The sequence below is a fragment of the Mesoplodon bidens genome (genome assembly GCF_964165515.1).
Source record: "Mesoplodon bidens genome assembly, chromosome: 8".
NCBI lineage: Eukaryota > Metazoa > Chordata > Mammalia > Artiodactyla > Ziphiidae > Mesoplodon > Mesoplodon bidens.
This window is the reverse complement of record NC_138165.1, coordinates 53,543,342-53,554,576: the sequence shown is the minus strand read 5'-3', so window position 1 is coordinate 53,554,576 and position 11,235 is coordinate 53,543,342. Positions and strand designations below refer to the sequence as shown.

The window sequence follows — 11,235 nt, the reverse complement described above, 5'->3', positions numbered from 1 at the left end:
ATGGCTATTTTGAGTCCCCACCCCACCCCAAACGTGTTTTGGACGGGTGGAAGTTTGACACAGAAGGGCACAGAGCAGCATGCCAAAAATGACACCCTTGGAGCCTTTATTTTATTTTCCTTCTTAAGTCAGGCCACACAAAGAATCATTCAGCCACAGCAAAAGCTCTTCAGCACATATCAGAACTCCTTAGGCAACTTTGAGAGAGGACACACAAGTGTGAGAGCCACCTAGAGCAAATGTCAACAGTATGTGCTGGATGAGCACCTTCCATTCCCCCAGGTGGCAGCAGGGCCCTGGGCTGTGTTCTCTGAAGTTCTAACGTAAGCTGTCCAAAGCCTCATGAACTTAGGAATGGAGCACCTCTTTGTGGGGCCCTCTGTGAGTTAGAAGCACCAGCTCTGTGAATGGAGATCGTCTCTTGGCTTCCGAAGCCAATAAGCAGAGCCTCCTGAAGGCATATGGACTCTAGCTGACTGAGGAGAGCAGGCTTTAGGTTTCAAGCCCTTGCTAGAAGGCAGAGAAAGAGGAAGTGTCCTCGGTGCTTAGCAGGCTAAATTTTTAACCATACATTTTGCCCCATTAAATCAGAATTGATGAAACCTTTACAAATGTGCAGTGTCTGAAAATTGAAAATCACACTGAAAAATAACAAGATTGTTCACTATAGAAGGCAATTTTTTCAAATCGAGTAATGATGTGATGTGTGTGGTTAACCGTATCTACGCAGGAAGTGGTTTATTTAAAAGTTTTTGTGCTCACTCCACACCCACCCACCCCGCCTTTTTTTTCTCCTCCAGTACTGAAATTAAGCAGCATCCAACCTAGGCCTACTTTTACAACATGTGACTTGACTTTACTGTTTTCCGTTTTTGCTAAGAGTCATTAACAGAAGTTGATGGCAGTTTCAATAACAAGTCAGCACTGAGGAAAGGTAAGTGAGTTCATACTGAACATGCAATTTACACTTGAAAATATTTGGCAGACTACCCTATGCTTCAGTGGGAATGTATAAACTTTTCCTACAAAATTGTGATGTTTTCATTTGTGATTGAAACATCAGTTTGTTTCCTTTGGTGTAGAGAAGAATATTGTTTTTAAATTTGCAACAGTTAAATTCTAAAGTACTTTAAAAGATCTTATACTAAGATTTTATATGAAAATATTAAAAACAGAATAAGGTATAGTTTTAGTTTGAAAGTGCTTTTAAAAATTGGGACTTTGTATCTTTAACTGACTGCTCTATAAAAATATGCACTCTTCATGATCCAGATAATAAAAAGAAAAAGGCATTTTGTAACAATTAGAAATAACATCTGAATTGCATGCAGTGTGAAAGATACCCACTGTAAAGTGTTGTAGTAAAGTTAGCATTAGAAACCCTTAAAAGGTATAGTTTATTAAATTTACAGCTTATTAAATAGCTATTAAAAAGCAGGAAATTTTCAAAATGCCAAAGAAATTTCTCTATCATGACATTTGATTTTTTTCCTAAATTTTATTTAAGATATAGCGTGATATGAGGGCACGTTTCTATTTCATAAGCACAACTGTACGTTTAAAGGAGAAGTCACAGATTACTTCACAGGGGGTTACTTCTGGGAAAAGAGGCAAATTAGAAATATACTTCTGTTATTTAGGTAATTATATAATTTTCCTTCTTTGAGATTTCCAAAACAATAACCTCAGAAATTAAAAGGATTTGTTAATCAGTAACTGACAAGAACTTTTCTTTTATAGTGACTTCTTGCTTTTATAGAATGTCTTTGTGTGCTGTAACATATGTACAAAAAATATAAAAGTATTGCTCATCTCAGAGACAAATACCTAAAATAAATCTGACTGTAGATTTTTGAAGGAATTTTAATAAAAGCTCCAGATACGATCCACCCTTCCATAATATTATTTTTATTGTGCTGTTGGATGGGGGACATGAGGGCCCCACAACACCTATTTTTTTGTATTATTAAAAAATGGTTACAGGGTTGATAAGCGGCAACAATTTTCTTTTCTGTTATTGTCTTCTATTGAAACACTCATATAAATGTTTTTTGATGTGGTCAATTTGGTAGGAAATTATTAGTTATACTAGTACACTCCATTTTAAGACCTCTTCAATTGTCAATACTGAAGCTAGCTACTTGTTGACTATTAAAATGATCATGAAAAAACAGAGGTTAGGACTTGATGTTCAATACATTTTTTGTTGTTAGAGTGTAAGAGAACCCTGGTAATATGTATTTGCTTTGATATTCTGATTAGCTTTTCAATTTGCTGTGTTTTCTCACAATGGAAAGCATTATTTAAATCTGTCTTCAATACTGTGGTTCTGAACCTCTGCATCTACAAAAGCTTAATAATTCAGATAGTTTTGGTTGATATGTTATTACTTTATTTCATTTTATTATAAAATAACATCACATGAATAAGCATATGTAGTACTTATATATTAGCAAGAATGAATATCCACATAAGTCTTTGGTACTGAAAAAAGTCCACTACAGCTTTTTAAATAATTTAATATTTTTACAAGCCAAATCTTTGTAAAATGATTGTTTCTTGCAGAAACTGTTAAATTAAAAGACAAATATTTTATGGAGTATGTATAAAATTAAGAATTAATTAAACATACTTAATATGGATTTATAAAGAGAAATAAGTAGAGATGATATTCATGTAACCTAAGATGCTCTCAGAATTGTTTGTAAAAACTACTAATGCATTATCTCTGGGATGTACAGACCAAATCTTAAGAGGGTAAATTACAAATGGGTTATTATAGGTAGGTTACTATATCTTTATGCATTTTAAGTGAATAAGAAACAAATTTTGATGAAATAAAAACAATGCAGAGAATCTCATTTGGAAAGTCTTTAAAAAAAGAATATGGGGCTTCCCTGGTGACGCAGTGGTTGAGAGTCCGCCTGCCAATGCAGGGGACACGGGTTCATGCCCCGGTCTGGGAAGATCCCACATGCCGCGGAGCGGCTGGGCCCGTGAGCCATGGTCGCTGAGCCTGCACGTCCGGAGCCTGTGCTCCGCAACGGGAGAGGCCACAACAGTGAGAGGCCCTCGTACGGCAAAAAAAAAAAAAAATATATATATATATATATATATATATATATATATACATATACATATACATATATATATATATGTGTGTGTGTGTATATATATATATATATATATATATATATATATATATATATATATATATATGCTTTTCCACTTGGGACCAGGATTCAGCAAAATTCAGAAAGGAGACATTTTCCCCCTTTGATATTCCTTCTCTTGTTCTTTTTAAGTGTTCTGTCCCAGAGTGGCCTACTCTGTCCCCAACTTAAGGTCTGCCAGCCTTGGTCCTAGAGAAATACACCCTACACTTTTCCTTCCATCACACTCCCATTGTTTTTAAAATGTACTCATCCTATTTTCCAGAAGTTAGGGCATCTGATAAAAATAATCCATGCTCACAAGAGAGGGCTCCAGAGCTTTGTTTCTTGTAACCTGTAATTCAGGCCTCCCTTTCTCCTCACAGTAGAATTTTAATAAATTCTCTCAGCAGACAGGATCCAAGGGAACAGCTAACTGTTGAGGACCTCAGTCTAAAGTTTGAAGACTGATGCCATTACAAACAGCTTGGGGAAAATAATTTGGGGGAGAAAGAGTGTTTTGTTAACCATTCGTCTTGTCTATGGCATTTAAACAAAATTTCTGAGTATGTTTTATGTGAAGGGTCCATCACAGAGATGTGTCCATTTCTCTAAGATATTCCTTAAGAAATATACATCTTTCTTGTAGTAGATGAAAATTAACTGCACATCTTCAGACTATTTTGGTATTCCCATACACTTAGAAACTATCTAACATAATCAAAAGTTTTACATATGTATTTTAAAAATCATTTAATATCCTGAATTTAGCACCATATTTTTTGTACTGCAAGATAAGTGTTATATAACTAAACTATAAAATGTACTTATAAGTATTCTAAACTTTAGCTTACAGTAGACAAAACTCCTTTGCTTGCAAATGATAGAAAATAAGCTAAAGTTAGCCTAGGCAATAGAGATAGGCACTGATTTGTATAACTGAAAATCCAAGGAAAGAAAAGTCAGGCTGGATCCAGCAGCTCACACAGATTTACCAAGATCATTTTCTTCATCCCTTAGCTCTTTTTTTTCACTCCGCTATAAACAGTCTCTGGCAGAAGCTCACACTAAGTTGACCAGAAGGCTTCAGGTTTACCTCTGACCCTTTCAGCAAACTTTGTACAAAAGAATGCCTTTCCCCCATCACCACAGCAAAGGAACCTCAGATTGAGATCTGATTGGACTGAAGTGGGTTACGTGACCATACTGAGCCAATCACTGCCTCTGAGACACAGACACCCTGCGTGACCAGGCCTAAGGTCACTGGCCCACTCTTGCATTGATGAGCCACCTGCCCCTGCAACACCTGGACTCTCCGCTGAAAAGAGGGGTCCCTACACTGAGGAACTAAATTCTTCCCTCAGAAGAAAAGCAACTTTATGTCTTAGAGGTAATACATCCATAGAAAACTACCACACGGCCACATCGGGTCACATTTAAAACCATTACTTAAATTTTCCAACCTCTGTAATCAGACAGAAAAACGGCGTCAGTTTAAGCGTAGGTCTGAATGAAGCAAGTGTTTCAATTAAACTGAATTTTAAAGTATTTTTCAACAGCTACTCCATGTACAAACCCCTGCCCCATGATACTTGTCTTCTAAAAGCTTATAATCCAGTAAAAGTACTAGATTAATAATTATAATGCCAACAACTTTTTATCAAGTACCATAAAAAGATATAAGAAATATTCTATTAGGATTCAGAATTTCATCGAACATTTTTGTCTTCCTGTTATATGGCGGGCAATAAACTAGAGAATTTTGCAGGTGTTATATCATTTATCATATCCAGTCAGAGAAATCAGGACAGTTTTGGAAGAAATATTTGTACAGTAGTTCCCCCTTCTCCAGGGTTTTGCTTTCCGCGGTTTCAGTTACCCGCAGTCAACCACCATCCGAAAATGTTGAAGGGAAAATTCCAGAAATAATCCATGAGTTTCAAATGACTCACCTTTCTGAGGCAGTGTAAGGAAGTCTCGCTGCCCCGCTCCGGGCCGGCATTTTCGCGTTCAGCGTTTCCCCGTGAGGCACTGAGCTGCCTTCCCGCTTATCAGATCGTCGCTCTCGCGAGTTTGAGGTATCGCGGCGCTGGTGTTTGCATCCCCCTTAATTTGCTTAATAGTCTCCAACGCGCGAGTAGTGCTTCCGGCCAATCGGGCATGCCAACGCATAGCCTTGCAGTGCTTCCTCTAAGCGATAGGGTGCCAGAAAAAAAAAATTCATAGGCAGAGGTTGCTCAGATCTAGTGTACGGACGAGCCTGAATTTTCTGCCAGTGAAATTGTGAAGAAGGAAAAATAAATCTCTGTCCGTTTTGTTGTGGCACCTCGAACTGCAAAAGTTATGGCCGCAGTGTGTGGTAAGTGCTTAATTAAGATGAAAACGGCATTGAATTTGTACAATAAGATATTGTGTGTGTGTGAGAGAGACCACATTCACATAACTTTTTTTTTTTTCGGTACGCGGGGCTCTCACTGTTGTGGCCTCTCCCGTTGCGGAGCACAGGCTCCGGACGCGCAGGCTCAGCAGCCATGGCTCTCTCGGGCCTAGCCGCTCCGCGGCATGTGGGATTTTCCCGGACCGGGGAACGAACCCGAGTCCCCTGCATCGGCAGGCGGACTCTCAACCACTGCGCCACCAGGGAAGCCCCACATAACTTTTATTACGGTATATTGTTATAATTGTTCTATTTCATTATTAGTTGTTGTTAATCTTTTACTGTGCCTAATTTATAAATTAAACTTTACCATAGGTATGTACGTATAGGGAAAAACATAGTCTATATAGGAGTCGGTGCTATCTGTGGTTTCAATATCCATCGTGGCTCTTGGAATGTGTCCCCGTAGATAAGGCGTGGGGGGCAGACTACTGTGATAGTATCCAGAGAAAGCTAGGACTGGGGAGATGAGAAACATTCCAAAAGACAGGAAGGGAATGTGTCAGGGGACAAAAACGTGGAGTATCAGAGAATTTCCCGGGCAGAGTGAGTTGTCTCCTGTTGTTAGCTGTAAGTATACTAGCAGGAGGTCGGGGCAGACGGTTTGAGATTCTAATAGGGTGAACCTGCTGAGCAGATCATGACTAAGGGCTGTAAGTACCAACAGGGTTGTTGAGCGGGGGAAATCCATCTCTGGATGGCCACGTTTTGCATCTGGGTGGGCTATCTAGCATCAGGATTTATTTACTTCTTGTATATACGTCACTATTGGTGACATACTCTTTAGGGTGATTTGGAGAAATGGTGGTCGTCTGTGAAGGGAGGTATTCCTTTAAGACAAGTCACTGGCGCACCACCCCAGGTGCCTCGAGGTTCTTATATAGGCTGTGGTTATAATGATTTTTTTTTCATATTTCGGAGCTTTGTTGTGTTGTTTTTAATTTAAGAATAAGTGATACAGTGAAATGGTTTGAAAACAAACAAAACCTAAATATAAATATTTTAGTGAAAGTCTTTCTAACATTCCTATTTCTATATACCTCTGTTTACTCCCACCTTAACCCAACAGGCAACCACTTTTCATAGTTTTTTTTTTAATCCTTCATAGTTTCTTTATGCAAAAGCATGTATGTATATACATACACATGTGTGTGTATATATTTCTTTATTATATTAAAGAGAGTTCACTATATACACCTCTCCACTCTTTTTTTCTTTCAGTAATATCTTAATTACATTAAGATATTTTAATTATAAAAATAAGAAACTGTCAAATTCTCTCTCTCTCTCTCTCTTTATAGTTGTACAGTATTCCACTGTGTGGATATAGTGTACTTAATCTAACCAGTATAAAAGAGTCATGGGTGTTTTCAATTTTTTGCTAATATGAAGAATGTTTTAATATAGTTGTGTACATTTGAAAATATATCTATGGAATGAAATCCCAGAAATTTCATTTATTAAAACTATTTATTTATAAGCCAAGAGATAAAATAATTTTGATAGTTATTGCCAAACTATCCTTCATGTTAGTTGTAACTTTTTGAATTTCCATCAGCACTTAACGAGAGGGCTGGCGGAAGCTCCATAGCTTTTCTAACAGATTGTGTTACCAAACATTTCAGGTTTTGCCAGTCTGTAGAAAAATGTATCCTGATATAGCTTTATGTAATATTTCTGTTATTATGATTGAGGTTGAGCTTGTTTTTAAAAGATTAAAGGTCTATTTGTTTTTCCTAATAACAGAATGTATCCTTTCTCAACTGCATAATTAAGGACCAAAAGCATTAGTTAAGTTCAAGCCTAAAATGAGATGTTAAAGGAAATAAGGAATCGGGGCTAGCATATGTAAAAATACTGTTTATAAAGCTTGAAATAAGCAGTAGCTTAAAAAGGATGAAACATGAACACTGAAGTGAAGGAAAAGAGAAAAGCAATGAAAATAAAAATTAAAAAATTTAAAAAAAAGAAAATATATCCAGACATCCAACAAGGTCTCAGAGGATACAAGGACAGATGGGTGTAATCACTAGCTCAAGTAGATAAATTAACCTGAAACAGAAGGAAGAGCACTTTAATGAGTGTGCATGTAGATGAACTGGATACAGATAAGATGAAGTGATGAGAGGAAGGTGAGGAATACTTGCTTCATGGATTCTATCTTCTTTGAAGTGGTAGGAAAGTCCATTTGATGAGAGGGAGTATTTAGAGGATGCCAAAGAATAGGCAGACTATCTTATTTTAAAAATTGACCTCGTCAAAAACATATAGTACAACTGTGAATTTTAAAGTTGATTTTTCTCTTTCAATGGGCATCAGCCCTATTCAATTCCATAAATTCCATATTTATTATTCCATAAATAATTTTGAGCTCCAACTAAGTACACTGTGCTATGCTAAGAATTACTGGGGATACAGAGACTCAGTGTGCTAACTAGCCAGTGAAACCATCTTAGGTAGCTTAGTGCACAAATACAAGAATTTAAATATAAATTTATAAGTATAAATGCAAGGCCTTAAACATATTAGAGAACATGCTATGTCAGAGTCCCAGTGGTTTCATTTTACCAAATCCAATGGCTATTTATGCATCTTCGTATTATCCATATCTGAGTTGCATTTGATGCAACTGAACGTTCCTTCTCTCTTGAAACTCTCTCTTCACTAAACTTCTGTGATATTTCATTCTCCCAGTTTTTCTCCAAACTATTTCGATGCTCCTTCTCTGTCTCTTTGCTAACTCTTCCTCATTATCCAACCCTCTAAATGTTAAAATGTCCTGTACTCAGTCTTCAGATTTCTACCTTTCTGGTCCTAGCTATCGTCTTCTTAGTTTATTCCTAGGTGCTATTATTTAGTGCCATGATTTTAAATACTATCTATATTCTTTTTTTTTTAATTTTTCATTTATTTTTGGCTGCGTTGGGTCTTTATTGCGGTGTGTGGGCTTCTCATTCGGTGGCTTCTCTTGTTGCGGAGCATGGGCTCTAGGCGTGCGGGCTTCAGTAGCTGTGGCTCATGGGCTCTAGAGCAGAGACTCAGTAGTTGTGGAGCACGGGTTTAGTTGCTCCGCAGCATGTGGGATCTTCCCGGACCAGGGATCAAACCCGTGTCCCCTGCATTGGCAGGTGGATTCTTAACCACTATCTATATTCTATTTAGACCTCAAGACCAAAACTTTTTGTTTTTTAACACTAAAACTGTAAATGCAGTTGCCTACCTATCATCTCCAGTTGAATATTTCAAGAGACATCAAAATGAGTATGTTCAAAACTAAGCTCTTATTTACTCCCCACTTACCCAACCCAACCTGCTTCTCTCCTATTTTCATTTATCTCATTTAATGGCACCATCATTCATCTCTCTGTTCAAGATAATAAATTAAGAATTACCCCCAGGGCTTCCCTGGTGGCGCAGTGGTTGAGAGTTTCCCCTGCCGATGCAGGGGAAACGGGTTCGTGCCCCGGTCGGGGAAGATCCCATGTGCCGCGGAGCGGCTGGGCCCGTGAGCCAGGGCCGCTCGGCCTATGCGTCCGGAGCCTGTACTCCGCAACGGGAGAGGCCACAACAGTGAGAGGCCCACATACTGCAAAAAAAAAAAAAAAAAAAAAAAAAAGAATTACCCCCAATTCCACTCTTTCTCTCATACTCCCTACCCCAAACCACATCCAAATTAATCAGCAATAAGCAGAGCCTGCAAAATTGACTTACCTCCCATAATCCTGTTTACTTTTCTCAATGATGGCTCTTGAAAAGTTATATCTTTTTTTTTCATACTAATGGCTCTTTTTATTTTTTGTTTCTTGGTATAATGAATTTTCCTCAAAACCTGCTACGTGAATACACTACAATATGTGACATTTAGATGACATCACAATTTTAGATAAACCACGCTTACTAATTCACTTTCTAGTTTCAAGTTAGAGAAGAATCATACAAAATATATGGAGCAATGTTGATTTGAACATTTTTGAATGAACTCAAGAAGGTTGAAGAAGTAGCAACTTGTAGAACATTCCAGTCAGGTTTGTTGGCCCTAAAATTGTTTTTTTTTTTTTTTTTTTTTTGCTGTAACTATGCTTTGACAGCAAGAAAACTGTAAGTTTAATAAACATTGAAAATATTGATGATGTAAAAGATACAGAAAAAAAGGAAATTTAATAAATATACTTTTTATATTTTATGTACTTTTTTTTCAAATTGTTGTTACTACTTACATAAACCCATTTTTTAAATCTATTCATGCATTTTTATATTTATAAATGTTGATTGGGTATCTTGAGCTTTTATTTAACTGATTTTCTCTTAGCAAGAATGAATTAGACATTAAGTAAGGGGTAAATGTGTATCAAAATATCCCGAATTTAATCACTTCTTACCACCTCTACCGCTGTTACTGCAGAGTCCTCTAACTCATCTCCCTGATTCTAATTTTTACATGATAGTCATTCCCCAAAGAGTAGCCAGAGTGACTTTTTAAAGTCTTAAATCATACAATTCTCCAACTAAAACATTCCAAATGATTTTCTGTTATACTTTAAATTAATTCAGTCTTTTTCCATGATTTGTCAGGCTCTCTATCTAATTACTCTGCTTTTGTTTGCTTAAATAGCATTTTGGATAGGAGGAATCATTATTACATTGTTTAGTAGCTATCTTTACCCTGAACTGAATGGTCCATGAGAGTACTGACCTTGTTTGCCTTATTACTACTGAATACGTAGACCAATGGTAGGCATATAATAAACACTCAATAAATATTTGATTAGTGAAAGAACAAATAATATAAAAGCTGACTGTGGGCTGTAGAGTCAGGGAAGGCTTTCTGTAGATTTGTGACTTCTCTTGGATATAAAAAAATAAGATAAGTTTAGGGGAAGAGAAGCTAAAAACATATTTTAAACAAATGACACTTTATGGGTTCATTTTGAGCAATGTGGCAGTGATGAAAGGTTGGAATGGAATGCTGGATCCATTATATACTGTGGCACTTTTTTGAAACTCAAAACAAATAACCCTCCATCTGAAAACATATTGCGTAAATTGATAGAGAGCACCAGCTACTTCTAAGCGTTTAAATTTTAAGCTGTTTTTCTAAAACCAGGGTATTAAAATTGAATAATTTTGTTTACTTTAGATTCATTTACTAACACTTAGAGAACTTTTTGTTTTAGTCTCTGCTGATGTAATGACAAGCTTAGAGTCAAAACGAGATTTCTTTTTAAAATACCTAGGAAAGGTAGAATGCTCAGGAAATTAAGTGCTGAGTCGGGGGAAATTTTTTTTTTTTAATTTATCTTTCCACTTCAGTTAATTTCATATTAGAATTTTAAGGGATAGAAACTGAGCAATGAAGCCCTTATTCATCTTATTCGGGAAATCAAGTAATCTTAGCCTCTATTTATACCTTGATTGTTCTCCTAAAGGAAGTAGAATGTAGGAGGAAAAATGAGTGTTGATTACCCCAGTGGTGTCTCCAACACTGTGGTAGGTACCATGGTGTTACCCCAAACAAACAATATCCCCTTCTTGTCTAGATGCTTACAGTAGCATGAGACATTCATTAATATAAATTATTAGAGTGGCATTATTAATAATAATCATCAGAGCTATGATTTATTCAACGTGTATTCTGTATCAGGTGTT

General features: G+C 36.8%; 1 protein-coding gene across 2 annotated transcripts in view; it reads left to right on the top strand.

Annotated features, from left to right (window-relative positions):
- Positions 1 to 833: 833 nt before the first annotated feature.
- Positions 834 to 11,235, top strand: part of ARHGAP15 (Rho GTPase activating protein 15) — a 618,549-nt gene continuing 608,147 nt past the window's right edge. For both annotated transcript variants that reach the window (XM_081242631.1, XM_081242630.1), the window contains exon 1: positions 834 to 934. The gene's annotated coding sequence lies outside the window, so the exon portion shown is untranslated. The remainder of the gene's footprint in view (positions 935 to 11,235) is intronic.